The sequence below is a fragment of the Phasianus colchicus genome, chromosome Z (assembly GCF_987193195.1).
Source record: "Phasianus colchicus chromosome Z, bPhaCol1.hap1.1, whole genome shotgun sequence".
Lineage (NCBI taxonomy): Eukaryota > Metazoa > Chordata > Aves > Galliformes > Phasianidae > Phasianus > Phasianus colchicus.
The window spans coordinates 90,619,962-90,637,876 of NC_143476.1; the positions used below are offsets into that span (position 1 = coordinate 90,619,962).

The 17,915-nt window shown below is 47.2% G+C and overlaps 1 long non-coding RNA gene across 2 annotated transcripts; it reads left to right on the top strand.

Annotated features, from left to right (window-relative positions):
• The first annotated feature begins 7,896 nt into the window (after positions 1-7,896).
• LOC116231348 (uncharacterized) lies at positions 7,897-11,973 on the top strand. 2 transcript variants are annotated; one of them, XR_016462131.1, is made up of 3 exons: positions 7,897-10,303; positions 10,609-11,083; positions 11,480-11,973. It is a non-coding gene; the product is annotated as an uncharacterized LOC116231348 (long non-coding RNA). The 2 variants fall into 2 exon arrangements; XR_004167437.2 differs by having other exon boundaries at positions 10,609-10,918.
• The last annotated feature ends 5,942 nt before the right edge of the window (positions 11,974-17,915 follow it).

Below are 17,915 nucleotides of genomic sequence, written 5' to 3' on the forward strand. Positions count from 1 at the left end.
AAAAAAAAGCAAAAAGCACAGCAACAAAAAGAACACACAGTGCAAAGAACTTGATAGCCTCTTATGTAAGCTTGTCAAAATGGACTTGAGAAATAATCATTGTAAAATAACACACTAAAAGCAGAGACGTATTTCTTTCTCTATCAGAGTACAAACTGGTTGGTACTCCTGTTACAGAGTGCATGTGTCATATATAATAGAGCTAGACAATGATTTTCAGAACTGACATCTCCTGAAATAAATTCATGACATAATCAGGAGATTGATGTATTTATCATAGAATCATAGAATGGTTTGGGTTAAAGAGACCTCTAAGATCATGTAGTTCCAAACCACTGCTATAGGCAAGCTCACCTTCCTCTAGACCACATTGCTCACAGCCTGGTCACAGCCAGGTAACTCACATCCAGCCTGGCCTTGAGTGATTCCTGGGAGTGGACATCCACAACCCCTCTGGTCAGCCTCTTCCAGTGTCTCACCAGCCTCACAGTAAAGAATATCTAATCTAAATCTAACCTCTTCCAGTTTAAAGCCATTTCCCCCTGTCCTGTCGCTACCTGCCCTTATAAAAGGTGCCTGTCCAGCTTTCCTGTAGGTCCCCTTCAGGTACTGGAAGGCCGCTATTTTGATTTGCATGGTATAATTCTCGTGAGTAAATGATGAAACTAGCTTAACATCTCCATGTATCCTAACAGCCAGTGCCTAGTTGTTTTACTCTGCCCTGAAATGGGTCAGGAATTCCATGCAGTCAAGGCAGTAAATCGTGATAGAGGAAAATTACAAAGGCTTGGTAGCTCAGATGCAATCACAGACGTTACGCATACCTTAAACTTGGTCATCTCAACATCATGGCAGTCTCCAGGCTTCAAAGCCCCAGCTTTATGCCTAACTGTAGGTGTGGTCAGCCAGTACCAAGGAACTTCTTACACTGCTTGAACTCAGAACACTTTAATTATGGCCTTAAGTTGCGCCAGGGGAGATTCATGTTGGATATTGCGAACAGTTTCTTCTCTGAAAGAGCAGTTGACACTGGCACAGCTGCCCAGGGAAGTGATGGTGTCACTGTCCCTGAAGGTGTTCCACAACCATGGAGATGTGGCACCTGGGGACATAGTGGGCATAGGTTGGGGTTGGGCTTGGGGATCTTGTAGATCTTTCCAACCTTAGTGATTCCATGATTCTATAATTCACACTGCTAGCAAGGGCCTGGCTGCTCTCAGCTGCCCACAGCCATTGCAAATAGCATTTCTTTCCTTTGCCTCCCTGATCTGTATAGATCTGACATGCTTTGTGTCCTCAACATTTCTGTTTTTTTTTTCTCAGGTTGTTCGTCCATCATTTCCTATTATCCCAAATACAACACCATTCCTCTGCCTATGTCCTTCAGTTTGGACTGAAGTTGATTAGAAACACATTTATGCTAACCCCAAGTAAGCCATCGTTAAACTGAAATAGCCTTGTTTACAGAGAGATTTACACCCGTTTATCTTTATTGACTTAAATAAACAAGAGTAATTGAGAGGAGGCCTGGGGGACAATGGCTTTGTTTCTGAATTAATGGCAGGCCTCAGTCCAGCAAGGATTTGTGTATGCACTTAAATCTGCGTAGTGAATGGGTCTGTTGAAGGCAGTGGCATCAGCCAAAAGAATAAAATTCAGCATAAATGCGATCAGTCTTCTGATTTTTTTTTTTATTTCTTTTTCTTTTTGCCATCCCTATTCCCTTCTTCTGGTTTCATTTTCCAGCAAACTGAAATTAATTCATCATTATGGTGAAATCTGCACAATAAAAAAAATAGTTGCTGCCTCCCAAGGAAGGATCAAAATAAACCAATTTATGCTATGATCAGTTATTGCAATACAGTCTGCTTCTGTTTTACCCTGTGTGAGATGCACTATGCTAATTAAGCATATGTTTGTATAGATTAGTCTCAATGAGATTTACCCCACTTTTCTACACCATCTGTGCTACATTGGTAGCAGAGTTGGAAGTGATTTCTCCATATATTTTCTCTATTAGCTTATGAAATATCTAGAATCCTTTGAGATAAAAGTTTTCCCCGTGTTATTATTGGTCTTGCCAAGCTTTAGCTGAGAATTTTGAATATTTGTGCTTTCAAAAACTGGTGATTTAGGGCAATATCAAATTAAATAGTTGTTGTTATTTTGATGAGTAGCACAAATAAAGAGAAGCTGCAAAGATCTCCCTTGCTTATTTTTATTTAGAGTTATAAAACGTATATTACTGCTAGTCAGATAGAGACATCACAAAATAAAAATATGGCCATAATAAAAAACTGGGCTGTTCTTCCTCCAGGATTTAAGTCACTAAGAGGTTAAAAGTCAGCATTTAACCAGAATCTTCAAATTTATGATGAAGAAAGACCATTACAGTCATCTCCTGTATATTATTTATTTCAAAAGCCAGATCATTTCCTCAATAGAATCCCTTTTTTCAAGCTCATAATCTCTGCAGCTGGGAGCTACTGCCAACAGTCGTGGAGAGGGCAGCTCAGAGCCATCTATGAGCCTGAGGTGGGAGAAATCCAGCAACCTGGCATGAAAGCGAGAGCATTTCTTGTTTATCTGCATGGAATCTGTTTAGCTTCAACATCATGCTCATTATACCTTTAGGGAAGGTTTCATTTTGCTAGACTCGTGTCCGTAAGAAGACATTTCCATTGCATGTAAGGATTTGACAAGTGGAAGTGAATTACATCTGTGTGGTTTTCTTAAATAAATGAATCAGGCTGAGTTTCTTTGGTCTCTCATTGCAAGGCAAGTTTCCAGACCTTAACATTCATTCCAAATCCTCTTTACTTCTCCAATGTCTTTTTTAAAGTATGGAATCTTAAACTTATATTTAAATACTTACACTGGATAATAACGGTTCCTTTTTTAGGACAAGTGGTAATGGCTTTAAGTTGTGCCAGGAGAGGCTCAGGTTGGATATTAGAAGCAATTTCTCCTTTCAGGAGTGCCAGTGCCGTGGCACAGGATGCCCAGGAAGGTGGTGGAGTCACCATCCCTGGAGGTGTTCAAGAACAGTGGAGATGTGTCACTTGGGAAGATGGTTTAGTGGCCATGGTTTGGGCTTGGGGATCATGGAAGTCTTTCCAGCCTCCATGATTCTGTGATTCTGTGATTCTGCTTGTATTCATTTGCCTCCTTGATATACATTCCTCTCTTGTCTACTACTACTGCTGCTGCTGCTACTGCTACTACTACTACTACTACAAAAAAAAAGGAATATATGTGCTCGCAGTATTTTCAAAAGTGACCCATAAATCCTTTTTAAAGTCACTGCTTTCCCAAATGCAGTGCCACATCTTAAAGTTGAGATGTGCACCCTTGATTTCCTGCAACGGACATCTTAATACCAACCACTGGAGTGTCTGTCTTTATTGCACTTTGCAGATTGCTCTATAAAGGAAATGTGTCAACGCCTATGAAATGTGGCAGTAGGAAAACCTCACAGCTTACAGCCGCAGGAAAGGAGATATTCTGGCTTTTCAGACTTTGGCATTTACAGGTGAAGAAAGGACAAATAATAATGAGACCTTAAATGCTTTAAAGAAAGGACAGATAGTAATAAGATCTTAAATGCTTTTGAGTAATACTGACGATGAAGATGGAAGTAGTGTTGTGTTTTCTGGTAATACATGATCAAACCAAATCCCCAACTGCAGTCAACCTGAGTTAGCATCTTCATGCAAGTTAGACACAACTACAGGTGTACCTCTTACAGATCATAGAGTTTTAAGCACCAGAGGTAAGAAAGGCAGATAACATAGGCTGCAAAGGACAGATTCAGAATTTGATCAGGCTGCTTTTATGTGTCACAGCAGGGAGCAAAGCAAGGAAGAGCTATGAGAGAGCAAGAAGGATGCACCCTACATAGAAATCAATAGAAGCAGCAACTGAAATCAAAGGAGTGGGCTGCAAAGAGCATGAAAAAAGTCAAAGAGAGTAATGCTCAATAATCATAGAATCTCAGAATTGCAGGATTTGGAAAGGACCTCAAGAGATCCTTGAGGCCAACTCCCCTGCTAAAGCAGTAATAGTACAGTATGTGTTCGTTCTAAGATAAATCAGTTTTCAAGTCTACAGAAACAGTAATCTGCAGCAGTTTGTAATCAGCAGTGCCTGGAGGCAAGCAGTGTCATCCTTGAGAGTCAGTGCCTTGCTATCCAGCCTCTGGCTTGAAGGTTAAAGCAACAAAAGTAGTTTGGATCTCAGACTCAACAGTACATGGTATCAGAGGCATTCCAAGGACCTTGTGCTTTCCTTGATATCATTAATGCAAATATCTTGCACAAAGTAAAGATTAAAGGCAAGTTTTGGCAAGTTTAAGGCAGGTTTTCCTTCAAACTCCAACAATTCTACAATTCATTTCTATAATACAAGTGATAGATGCCCTGCTTTTGCAGAGCAGAGACTGACCATTTTGACCACATGAAGCCCCCAGGTGATCCTCATGAGTGGCCTGAGAATGCAAAGCCTCAAAGGACCACAAAGTGGGTGCAATAATTATTGTTAAATTTTGTGAAGCTCAGCTTGTATTTGGGCCAAAAATGAGGGGAAAGAAAGCCCTTTTGAAGGTAAAAGAAGCAGAAGAACCAAGGAATGTTTGGGTTGGAAGCGGCCATGAAGATGGTTACAGAACCATAGAACCCTGGAATGATTGGGTTGGGAGGGACCTCAAAGTCCCCCCTGCTGTGGGCTGTGTGCCCCTCACTAGCTCTGGATGTCCAAGGCCCCAGCCATAGCCTTGGACACCCGCAGCTCTCTGGGCAGCCTCTCTGGAAGATCCTTTCCAGGATATCTGTAATTCAGAAACAGAACCCAGTTGCTTGAGCTTGACAGCTCAGGTGTTCCAGGTGCTCTACGCAGAGTTCAGGGCCAGTAGGCTGGATTTTGCAATACAGAACAGTCAGCATTACGGCTGACTGCGCTGTCTGGAGAGGGAAAATCAGTCTGAACTCTTTCCACTCTTAAGAAAGACAGCTAGACATGCCTTGAACCTGGTATCATCCTGCCCAAGACAATGTCCTGCATTTATCCTTATGCCTCTGCTGATGGACTCCATGTAGGAATTGCCCTGTCCTGGTGGTGCCCCAAAAGATGATACCCAGTGGGTTTGGCTGCTGTCTGATCTCCCCTCCCTGGCTGCTTTCTCCTCATGCTTTTGCTGCTGACACCATTATTTCCCCTGGAGCTGGAGAAGTGCACATAGCATCTCAGCACCTTGTGTCCTTGACAGCCAACTGTCAGCCTCCCCACAAAGCTGTCTAGACGCAGTGACGTGCTGTCAGCTTACAGAGTTAACAGAATGATAGGGGAGAATATTTTCCTCGCGAATCCTCTTTCAGTCATCATCTTTACAATTTACAATTTCAGACAGATAAGACCATTGCCAAGAAAGAATCCGGACATTTTCTCCCATCTCCTGACTTTTTGCCTTCCCTTGGGCACAGCAACTGGTTTGACTCTGCTCCATTACATGGCTTCATAATGGCCTCAGCTGGAAATGGTGGTGGGGATATTGGGTAAAAAGGCAGTAGCTGAAGAGTCTTTTGTATTCAGAAAAGGGTATGTGGAGCATGTTTTTGGTCCGTAATGTTCAAAAGAGATATAAATGTGCAGAATTTGCAAGCTAAAAGTGCCTTGTCTTTTGAGAGGTGCCAAACACCACCCTCTTATCCCTACAGACAGATAGGGATAGTGGAGATACCAGCTGCTATGGAATGACAAAAATCTCAAGACTTTCTTTTTCAAAACAAAGTGGAAACATGAAAATGTTCTTGCTAATGGTCCCTGGCCTGACCTACAACCCAAACTGTACCCAAGGCTTTGCTGGGAGTGTGCAGCTGGAGCGGGGCTGAGCCTTGGCCTGGGGTCGTGGCAATAGAAGAGCACAAATGGGTTTGCTGTGTACCTTCCTATCTGCATCTCCTGGCCCTGTAGGACTGCAGAGGGTCTTTCACATTTGCTTCTGCTTATGGTTTTGCTGCCATTTGCACTGACAGTAGCAAACTGTATCTGCTGGTTCTGTCCCTTCGTGTCCTCTATGCGAGATGGAGGAGATGGTGTGCAATTGTAGGCTGGGGATTGCCCTCTTCACAAAGAGTCAGTAATTGTTAAATAAATGATCTGCCGTAGTGTCCTCATGGTAATAACGCTAATTCTAGTGACTGGGTTTAGAAATGGGATTAGGCAGGATTATACCTCATCTAATGCCTGAGTGCTTGTCTGTTCTCCTTGGCTCCCAGGATGAGCTCTGGCCATTTCACACACACACAAAAGATGTCCCAACACTAACCCTACCCCTATCCCTACTCCTACCTCTATCCCTACCCCTATCCTTATCCTTAACCCATTGGCTGAGAGCTGGTAACAGTTCAACAGCTGCCCTAACACTGTCCCCTCTTCTGCTACCCAAGGCATCCCGAACTACTTGCTTCGTGTCTCCATGTGATATTCAGTTGCTGAGATGTGACAATGAATGTGACATCCCACTGCCCCAGAGTAGTGTGTGGGTTGGACATCAGTGAGAAAAATTGGATGTCACAGTTCTTTTCCCTTGACCATGCAAATGATACTGATACTAAAGTAATCAATTAATTCTCCTCCACCAGGACTCACTTTGCATGGAAATAACTCAAACAATTCATCTCTTCACCTAATGATGATGAGGAGAGACAGGCAGCATGTCAAGGAGCTCCTCAAATACCAGTGCCATTCACCACCAGTGGAATAGAATCACAGAATCTTGTGGGCTGGCAGGTCTGTTCAAGGATCATCTGCTCCAACTCCTGCAATGAACAGGGGCACTTATATCTCAGTCAGCGTACTTAGAACAAAGGTCTGGAGTCCTTCTTGCAAAAAAAATCTTTAGAAGATATTTTTTAGTTGGTTTCATGTTGTTAGTGTCTTCTATTTCAATAAAATTAATTATTATTTGCTTTGAAGTTTGTAATTATCAACCCTGAGGAGTCAGTGCTAGTGTGCCTGCGGCACTTGCTGATAGAAGAACAGTGAAGAGAGAAGAAAAGAGAAAATGTTTTGCTCAGTTATATCCTGAAGATGAGCATAGATGCAAATCAAAACACAATAATGGAGGAATACCCAAGGATTTAGCAGTTCTGAATTAGAAAGAGGATTTCAGCCGTGTACTTCAAATCTCTAATCTTGAGCAAGCAATAATCTAAATCCACCTAATAACAATGAATGAAATTAGGCTTCAGTTAAGTAATTACTCCCTTTTTTTCTCTGTCATTCAGAACAAGTCCATCTTTCATTAACTTCCATTGGAGCGTTACATTAAATCACAATGATATTAACTACTGAATTTTAAAAATTTGGTTGATCAACATTTGTGTCTTTTTCCAGCTTTCAGTGCTGAGTGAGCAGAGGGAGTTGGGAAGGGAGAGAAACAGATCACAGAATCATAGAATGGCCCAGGTTGGAAGGGACCTCAAGGATCATGAATCTCCCCTGCCACATGCAGGGCCACCAACCTCCACATTTCATAACAGCCCAGGCTGCCCAGGGCCCCATCCAGCCTGGCCTTGAACACCTCCAGGGATGGACGGGGCATCCACAGCCTCTCTGGGCAGCTGTTCCAGCACCTCACCACTCTCACAGCAAACAACTTCCCCCTGACATCCAGCCTCAATCTCCCCTCCCGCAGCTTCAAACCATTTATTTTCCCTTGTCCTGCAGTTATCCATCCTTTCACAGAGTTGACTCCCCTCCTGTCTGTAGGCTCCCTGTAGGTACTGAAAGGCTGCAATGAGGTCACCCTGCAGCCTTCTTTTCTCCAGGCTGAACAAGCCCAGCTCCCTCAGCCTGTCTTTGTAGTGGAGGTGCTGCAGCCCCCTGATCATCTTTGTGGCTCTCCTCTGGACCCTCTCCAACAGCTCCCTGTCTTTCTTGTTCTGGGGGCTCCAGACCTGGACACAGCACTGCAGGTGGGGCCTCACAAGAGCAGGGTAGAGGGGGACAATCACCTTCCTGTCCCTGCTGGCCACCCCTCTTCTGATGGAGCCCAGGATCCCATTTGCTTTCTGAGCTGCAGAGCACACTGCTGGCTCATGTTAAGCTTTTCATCTATCAAGACCCCAGATCCTTCTCTGCAGGGCTGCTTTCAAGGACAGCTCTCTGTAGTCTGTATGGATGCCTGGGATTCCTCTGGCCCAAGTGCAAAACCTTGCACTGTGCTGTATTGAACCTTATCAGGTTCACCCAGGCCACCTTTCTAGCCTGTTAAGGTCCCTCTGAATGGCATCCCTTCCTCCCACCGTGTCGACTGCACCACTCAGCTTGCTGTCGTCAGCAAACTTGCTGAGGGTGCACTCGATTCCCCCATCGATGTCATTGATAAAGATGTTACAGAGCACCGGTCCCAAGACAGACCCCGGGGGGATGCTGCTCATTACCGGCCTTCACCTGGACATGGAGCCATTGATGACCACCCCTCTGTCTGCGGCCTTTCAACCAGTTTCTTATCCATCGAGTGGTCCACCCATCAAATCCACATCCCTCCAGTTTGGAGATAAGGATGTGGTGGGGGACCGTGTCAAAGGCCTTGCTCAAGTCCAGGTAAATGGCATCGGTCGCCTTTCCCTTGTCCACCGATGCCGTCACTCCATCATAAAAGGCCACCAGATTGGTCAAGCATGACCTTCCTCTGGTGAAGCCGTGCTGGCTGTGTCGGATCACACGCTCATTCCTCATGTGATCAAGCATGTCATCCAGGATGATCTGTTCTGTGATCTTCCCAGGCACAGGGGTGAGACTCACCGACCTGTAGTTCCCTCAGCCCCCTTGCTCCCTTCCTTGTAAATGGGAGTGACGTGTCCCTTCCTCCAGTCATTTGGGACCTCACCTGACAGCCACGACTTTTCAAATATGATGGAGAGTGGCCCAGCAACCACCTCAGCCAGCTCCTTCAGAACCCTGGGATGCACGTCATCCGGCCCCATAGACTTGTACACATTCAGTCTCATGAGGTGGTCTCAGACTTGCTCTGCCCTCCCAGTGGGGGGTGATTTATCGCCCTGGTATCCATCTAGATTGAAGCTGTGCAAAGGAGCATTGAACAGCATCATGGTTGGGTTGGAAGGGACCTTAATCACAGAATCACAGAATGGCCCAGGTTGGAAGGGACCTCAAGGACCATGAATCTCCAACCCCCTGCCACTTGCGGGGCCACCAACCTCCACATTTCATACCAGCCCAGGCTGCCCAGGGCCCCATCCAACCTGGCCTTGAGCACCTCCAGGGATGGACGGGGCATCCACAGCCTCTCTGGGCAGCTGTTCCAGCACCTCACCACTCTCACAGCAAACAACTTCCCCCTGACATCCAGCCTCAATCTCCCCTCCCGCAGCTTCAAACCATTTATTTTCCCTTGTCCTGCAGTTATCCACCCTTTCAAAGAGTTGATTCCCCTCCTGTCTGTAGGCTCCCTTTAGGTACTGAAAGGCTGCAATGAGGTCACCCTGCAGCCTTCTTTTCTCCAGGCTGAACAAGCCCAGCTCCCTCAGCCTGTCTTTGTAGTGGAGGTGCTGCAGCCCCCTGATCATCTTTGTGGCTCTCCTCTGGACCCTCTCCAACAGCTCCCTGTCTTTCTTGTTCTGGGGGCTCCAGACCTGGACACAGCACTGCAGGTGGGGCCTCACAAGAGCAGGGTAGAGGGGGACCATCACCTCCCTGTCCCTGCTGGCCACCCCTCTTCTGATGGAGCCCAGGATCCCATTTGCTTTCTGAGCTGCAGAGCACACTGCTGGCTCATGTTAAGCTTTTCATCCATCAGATCCTTCTCTGCAGGGCTGCTCTCAAGGACAGCTCTTTGTAGTCTGTATGGATGCCTGGGATTCCTCTGGCCCAGGTGCAAAACCTTGCACTGTGCTGTGTTGAACCTCATCAGGTTCACCCAGGCCACTTTTCTAGCCTGTTAAGGTCCCTCTGAATGGCATCCCTTCCTTCCACCGTGTCAACCGCACCACTCAGCTTGTATTATGAAATACCTTAAATGTCACAGAACCATGGAACAGTTGGGTTGCGAGGGACATTTAAGATCTTCTAGTTCCATCTAGTTCCAGCTCCCCTGGGGTTGCCAGAAAGGGACTTGGAAATGACTTTGAGCTTTGGGAAAAAAGGGAAAAAACATAATCTCAAGGAACAGTAAATCAAGGCGTGTGTCTGAGGCATGATGCCTTCTACAGCCAATGCCTACTGGGGAATGTTCCCTGACACCAAACCATCCTTCTACAAACCACAGTGAATAAAACCCAAGGTAGATTTTTACCCTTTTGCCTTTGATGACCCATGCCTCTTCATCCATTCCTTCCTCCAGTTTCCAAACCTCAAGGAGCTGTGACCTACCGTTTTCTAAGCAACATATCTCAGTCTTAGCTGCTCTTATAGCCAAGAAGGGATTAAATATTGGGTTTGAAGCACAGAGTTGAAAACACTGGAGGAAAAGCAGAAGCAGAGAGGAAGGAATGGTGAATAGCATGCATGAGGTTAGAAGATTTGTGCAGTGCACAGTTATGATCTTGGTGTTTAGGCCACAACACACATTGAAATCATGCCTTGTAGGTCTGTTCTGCCAGGACAGAAGGATGTTCACCTGAAGGAAGCAGTGCACAGACCCTTGTATCTTCCCATCTGCAGAAGCTGAGGTTTTGGGCCATGTCCTGGAAGATGACAGAAGCTTCATACATATCAACATGAGGACTCATCTCAATAACTGATGCACTGACTTTCCTTTCCAAAAGCTTACAGCACAACCAGAGACCTCACCAGCTGTCTGACAGCTCTCAAGCAAGTTGAAATGCTGCCTACTGTTTGGCCACCTCTGACTGTCATGGTTACTGTCTCTGCCTGTCTTTTTGTGGATGATTCTTAGGTGCCTGCTTAGTTACCAGATTTTTTTTCCTCCTTTCTGCCTCTGTGACAGCTGAAAATTCAACTGCTGAGTGAAGGCTTACTTGCAAACTAGAGGCAAGGGTGCACGTGAGGAAACAGGCTCGTGCCCTCCCTGCTCCTCCAAGGATAGAAACAAGACCTCCACGTTCGTACTGAACTAATCAATTAGAAAACAGTGGGAGTCTTTTTTTTTTCCTTCCAAGACATAACAATTTCCACTGAGTGCCGATGTCCCTGCAGATGTCCTTTCTTTGTTTAGAAGAGGGCTAGGCTATGGGAGGATATTGCTATTCAGTCTCCTCATGTTATATCTTCTCACTAATGGAAAACATCTCTGCTTTCTGTCTCAGAAGCCAGCAGCTCCCATTCCAGCTCCCTCTGTAGTTACACCTCCCAGCTTTCATTATCTCTCCCCTTCTTCACTCCTTGCAAAGATTATCCAAAGTGGACACAAACATACTTTGAGCCTACAACCTGGGGAAGGGCACCCTGGGGAAGAACTGCCATTTTCTAATAAACTTTGTTGTTTTTTTTTTTTTAGGGTATCTTTCTAGAAGCATCTCCTCCAGTTCAGTGAGAAGGGCTCAGTGCATAACCTCTGTCCTGGCAGATGGGAAATGAGCCATCAAAGATCTCTCTATAGTCAAAATTATGTTTTATTCTGCCTGTGATATTTGTTGTAGGAAAGGAGGAATTATTCCTTGGATGCTCATCTCACCACTGAATGCAAAAGCTGCCTCGTTGCCAACTCATAGGCAGTCCATGTTCCTGCATGGTGAAATTGCAGCCAATGACCACCCCTACATGGTGAAATTCTACATTTTGCCATGTAGAAGAGCTGAACAGATGATCCCAGTGACAGAAGCCATGGATATCAACCACACAAAAGAGTTAAGGCTCCATCTCATTCCTGGGACAGAGAAGGAAGCAAAAATCAGTCCTTCAGACTTCAGATTTCTGGTGAATTTACAACATAAATTATTTATTACCCTAAACAAAGCTGTTCCCTTATCATTTTCATTTCTACATTCCCCCAGCAATAAATATGGCTGCAATTATTTCTGGTGCAGAAAAAACAGTGAAATAAATTATCACAGAATCACAGAATCACTAAGGTTGGAAAAGACCTACAAGATCATCCAGTCCAACCACCCACCTATCACCAATAGTACTCACTAAGCCACGTCCCTCAACACAACATCCAAACGTTCCTTGACCACCTCCAGGGTCGGTGACTCTACCACCTCCCTGGGCAGCTCATTTCAGTGCTTGACCACTCTTTCAGAAAAGTAGTATTTCCTAACATCCAGCCTAAATCTCCCCTGGTGCAGCTTGAAGCCATTCCCTCTAGTTCTGTCACCAGTTACATGAGAGAAGAGGCCGACCCCCAGCTCACTACAAGCTCCCTTCAGGTAGTTATGAAGAGCACTAAGGTCTCCCCTGAGCCTCCTCTTCTCCACACTGAAGAATCCCAGCTCCTTCAGCTGCTCCTCATAAGGCCTGTGCTCCAGACCCCTCACCAGTTTTGTCGCCCTTCTTTGAACCCACTCCAGGGTCTCAATGCCTTTCTTGCAGTGAGGGGCCCAAAAGTGGACACAGCACTCGAGGTGCAGCCTCACCATAGCTGAGTACAGGGGGACAATCACTTCCCTGTTCTGATGGCAACACCGTTCCTGATGCAAGCCAGGATGCCATTGGCCTTCTTGGCCACCTGAGCACACTGCTGGCTCATGTTCAGCTGAACATCAATCAACATCCCCAGGTCCGTTTCCCCTACACAGTCTTCCAACTGCTCTGCCCCAAGCCTGTAGCGTTGCCTGGGGTTGTTGTGGCCAAAGTGCAGGACCCAGCATTTGGCCTTGTTGAACCTCACTGGCTTCAGCCCAGCTATCCAGCCTGTCCAGATCTCTTTGTAGGGCCTCGCTACCCCCAGGCACATCGACACTTCCAGCCAGCTTGGTGTCATCTGCAAACTTACTGAGGGTGCACAATGCCCTCATCCAGGTCATCAATAAAGATATTGAAGAGGACAGGCCCCAGCACCGACCCCTGGGGAACACCACTACCATAAACCTCTTCTGCATTGAGTTTTAAGGACGGTAACAAAAGCATACTGCTAGAAGCTTGTTTCAGACCAAACCCGATGAATTATGAAGATACAGGAAGGTGACATGTACATGCAGATCCTCTGAGGCTTTGGTTCCGCAACAGCAGAGACAACTGCAAATCAGGGTTGGGTTGAGTTCTGTCTCACATGGGTGATGACTACCTGGGGATCTCGTGACAAAACAGTCAGGGTCTCAACCCAACCTCTGTATGGCCAGTTGACGCAGTCCTTGTTGGACCCAGGTTAGCACAGCACTGCTCATGTTGGCAACCTGGGCAAGATGGAGAACCAGGCAGAGTTTTCACCCATTTTGGATAATGCATGTTCTGATAGTAATAGGGCAAAGGGGAATGGTTTTTAGACAGCCCACAGCAGTGTTTGGGGGTTTGTGGGTTTCGAGGTCCCTTCAACACAACAATTCTATGGTTCTATGATCTTCAAGGTTCCTTCCAACCCAAACATTCCATGTTTCTATGAATTTTAAGGTCCCTTCCAACCCAAACATTCCATGTTTCTATGATCTTCAAGGCCCCTTCCAATCCAACTGTTCTGTGGTTCTATGATCTCCAAGGTCCCTTCCAACCCAAGCATGCTGTGGTTGTACGGTCATCAAGTACCTTTCACCTCAATCACTCTATGTTCTATGAGGTCCCTTCCAACCCAACTGTGCTGTGATTCTATGCAGGCACCAGAGCACCATCTCGTTTCTGACTATTTTTATGAGTGTGAAGCAAGTCAAAAAACCTGCAGAGCTATGTCAGTTTCTCCAGGCTGCCCAAGCACCAACACACACGGCTTCACACAAGGGCATCATTGGGATTTCAAGCATCACATAGCAGTTAACACTCCTAAAGCAGCCTGAGTTCTCCCTTCAAATGCCACAGCAACAAGAGCAAGAGGAAGAATGCTGAATAGATGATGATTATTCTGATTTCTGAAAGGCTTTTACTTGGGCTTTCAAAAGATGGGACTGGGACAGTCTGGAAGATGGGTCTTGGCCCATCCACCAGCTAACAGTTCACAGTGCATCAAGTCAACCTGTCTCTGCATCCCATTATTTTCTGCTCTCAGGTTCCATAGCTCCTACTAGCCCACCTGCTCCGCTTGTAGGCATTACTCCCACCCTTACCTCACTAAATCACAGCACCTGGTCCTGGTCAGGTGAGATGCAGCTTTTATAGGATGATGCATTCAAACCTGAGTTCCATTTCTTCCAATATCCTGTTCTCAGAGCTTGTCTCTTTCTCTCTTTATTCCAACTTTTGCACCTAGCTGAGCTCTTGGAGCCATTGACCATATCCCAGCTGACAGCAGACATCCACCCAAGAGCAGTGATGCATTTACAAAGATTAAGAGAGGTCATGGCAAGACTCAAACCCCTCAGTAGCAAACATTTCCCATGTCCCCCTGAGCAGGCTGCCCCCAGATTGGGATGAGCCCACTGCCCTGCTGCCCCCTAACACTGCAATTAGCTCCCAAAACCCTCCCACCTCCTCCCATCACAAATCCCACCACATCCTCAGAGTGATCACAGCAAGAGCAGGCAGGCAGCATCCCAATCGATATGGCTAATGTATGCTCCTGTGCCACAGAGCCTCGGATTAAAGCATAATCCCCTCCACAAAGATGGATCAAGTCATCATTTCCATTTTACAAAGAGAGGAGTGAAGGCAGAAAGCTCAGTTGCTTCTCAGGAGGAGCCCTGGTCTCAGCACTGTGCTATCCCAACATCTTTCCCAACACACTGCACCATGTCACCCCATGGCACGGCTGCAGGTGGTGCAGAGCCCACCAGCCCCTTCCTGGTGACACCGGGACAGAACAGCACTGCCCCATGCCACTTTTCAGAGCTTTGTCTGAACCCATGGAGCTTTCCTAGAAAATACTGCATGTGTGATTTCTTCACAAAACGTACTGGAGGCCATGTTGGATGGAGCCCTGGGCAACCTGATCTGATAGGTAGCAACCAGCCCACAGCAGGAGTTAGAAATAGATGCTTGAGGTCCCTCCTGGCTGCCCATTTTCCTCTCCAAATAACCGCTACCATGATGTTTCATGTGGAGTGAGCATATGGGTTGGCATATGGGGAGTTAGGGCAGCAGCTGGTGCAGAGCCATGGGTGTGCAGGATGCAACATCCCCACTGTGTGCATCCCTCCCCATCTGGGGATCTGCAGCCAGACGGTGCCTTTGGGCCCCATGGATGGCAAGGGATGCTGGAGGCAAGGACACAGAACCTGTCATAAAACAAACCCTAAGGTGTTTCTGTTCTCCACCCTGCTTCATCTCTCATTTTCTTGCTTTTCTTCCCTCCTCTTGATCCAGAGATGGATTGGGCTTCAGGATCTCCAGCCTTTGATGAACATGAGCCTTCTCCTAGGGGCAGAGAATCATAGAACCATAGAATGAGTTAGAAGGGACCTTGAAGATCACAGAACCATAGAATGGCTGAGTTGGAAGACACCATGCCAGGATCAAGTGTTCTGGCAGTGCATCCTCAGGTACCCACATGCTGCAAGGGAGCCATGAGCGTATGCCACAGTTTCTCCCTGGAAGTAAGAAGCATTACAGTCTTTTCTTACCAGAAGCATCCCATCAGATGTCTTGACTAAGAACTCTGGACTCAGAGTGGCAGATGTGGGATCAGGAAAGCCAAGGCACAGGCAGAACTGAACTTGGTGAGCTACACTGGCCAGAAGAGACAGGCCAAAGCAAATGTACCTCCTTAGGTAAATGTAAAAGGAGAACTGGCTTCAACGGACAAAGAGAAGGCTGAGGTACTGAATGAGTTCTTTGCCTCGGTCTCCACTGGCAGCAAGGATTCCAGTACTTCTCAAGCCCCTGAGCCCAGCATCCCTAAACCTCCAGGTGGGGATCGGGACGGTAAATCCCCCCCACTGGGAGGGCAGAGCAAGTCTGAGACCACCTCATGAGACTGAATGTGTACAAGTCTATGGGGCCGGATGGCATGCATCCCAGGGTTCTGAAGGAGCTGGCTGAGGTGGTTGCTGAGACACTCTCCATCATATTTGAAAAGTCGTGGCTGTCAGGTGAGGTCCCAAATGCCTGGAGGAAGGGACACGTCACTGCCATTTACAAGGAAGGGAGCAAAGGGGGGGCTGAGGGAACTACAGGTCGGTGAGTCTCACCCCTGTGCCTGGGAAGATCACAGAACAGATCATCCTGGATGACATGCTTGATCACATGAGGAATGAGCGTGTGATCTGACACAGCCAGCACGGCTTCACCAGGGGAAGGTCATGCTTGACCAATCTGGTGGCCTTTTATGATGGAGTGACGGCATCGGTGGACAAGGGAAAGGCGACCGATGCCATTTACCTGGACTTGAGCAAGGCCTTTGACACGGTCCCCCACCACATCCTTCTCTCCAAACTGGAGGGATGTGGATTTGATGGGTGGACCACTCGATGGATAAGAAACTGGTTGAAAGGCCACAGACAGAGGGTGGTCATCAATGGCTCCATGTCCAGGTGGAGGCTGGTAACGAGCGGCGTCCCCCAGGGGTCTGTCTTGGGACCGGTGCTCTGTAACATCTTTATCAATGACATCGATGGGAGAATCGAGTGCACCCTCAGCAAGTTTGCTGATGACTGCAAGCTGAGTGGTGCAGTCGACACGGTGGGAGGAAGGGATGCCATTCAGAGGGACGTTGAGGGGCTAGAAAGGTGGCCTGGGTGAACCTGATGAGGTTCAACACAGCACAGTGCAAGGTTTTGCACTTGGGCCAGAGGAATCCCAGGCATCCATACAGACTACAAAGAGCTGTCCTTGAGAGCAGCCCTGCAGAGAAGGATCTGATGGATGAAAAGCTTAACATGAGCCAGCAGTGTGCTCTGCAGCTCAGAAAGCAAATGGGATCCTGGGCTCCATCAGAAGAGGGATGGCCAGCACGGACAGGGAGGTGATTGTCCCCCTCTACCCTGCTCTTGTGAGGCCCCACCTGCAGTGCTGTGTCCAGGTCTGGAGCCCCCAGAACAAGAAAGACAGAGAGCTGTTGGAGAGGGTCCAGAGGAGCCACAAAGATGATCAGGGGGCTGCAGCACCTCCACTACAAAGACAGGCTGAGGGAGCTGGGCTTGTTCAGCCTGGAGAAAAGAAGGCTGCAGGGTGAGCTCATTGCAGCCTTTCAGTACCTAAAGGGAGCCTACAGACAGGAGGGGAATCAACTCTTTGAAAGGGTGGATAACTGCAGAACAAGGGAAAATAAATGGTTTGAAGCTGCGGGAGGGGAGATTGAGGCTGGATGTCAGGGGGAAGTTGTTTGCTGTGAGAGTGGTGAGGTGCTGGAACAGCTGCCCAGAGAGGCTGTGGATGCCCCGTCCATCCCTGGAGGTGCTCAAGGCCAGGTTGGATGGGGCCCTGGGCAGCCTGGGCTGGTATGAAATGTGGAGGCTGGTGGCCCTGCATGTGGCAGGGGAGATTCATGATCCTTGAGGTCCCTTCCAACCCTGGTCATTCTGTGATTCTGTGAACTCATGTTCTGGAGAGCTCAGGTGCCTGCCATAAGCCTTAACTGTTTCACAAAAGATGCCAAAACTGCAGCAAACATTGCAGAAGATGGTCTTGCTGAGAAGTCCCAGTCCTGTTAACTCTGGAAACCAAGCTAACAATGGCATCTTTTCACCAGAATGAAAGCAGGTAAATCTTTTAATTCAGGAAAAGCCCTGCCCAAATCAGAGCCCGTACGAGGTTATTTCGTTGTGGTTAATTGGGGTGCAGAAAGCCCTTGGTTGGTAGATGCAATAAGACCCGGTGGAGGATTGCATCTGCCCCACACAACCATGAGCCCAAACCTACGGGAACCGGTGACAGACGATGTCCTCAGCCCTGCTGTGGTGGCAGAGATGTCC